The following is a 296-nucleotide window of genomic DNA, read 5'->3' on the forward strand; positions in this document are numbered from 1 at the left end:
TGGGATCCTCCATTAGTGATAATCATTTTAGGCATTCCGTATTAAGTGAAAATATTTTTCATTAAAAAAATTGAAACACTTTTAGCATCACAACGAGGCAAAGCTTGTGCTTCAATTCACTTAGAAATGTAGTCTACTACAATTAATATATATAAGTTCCCAAATGAAGGAATAAATGGTCCCATAAAATCTAATCCCCAAACGTCAAAGATCTCAACTTCTAACATGAAATTCAGAGGCATTTCATTTCTTCTAGATATATTGCCTACTCGTTGACATCGATCATAAGTTTTTAT

Source organism: Phalaenopsis equestris, unplaced genomic scaffold, assembly GCF_001263595.1.
Source record: "Phalaenopsis equestris unplaced genomic scaffold, ASM126359v1 Scaffold224398, whole genome shotgun sequence".
NCBI lineage: Eukaryota > Viridiplantae > Streptophyta > Magnoliopsida > Asparagales > Orchidaceae > Phalaenopsis > Phalaenopsis equestris.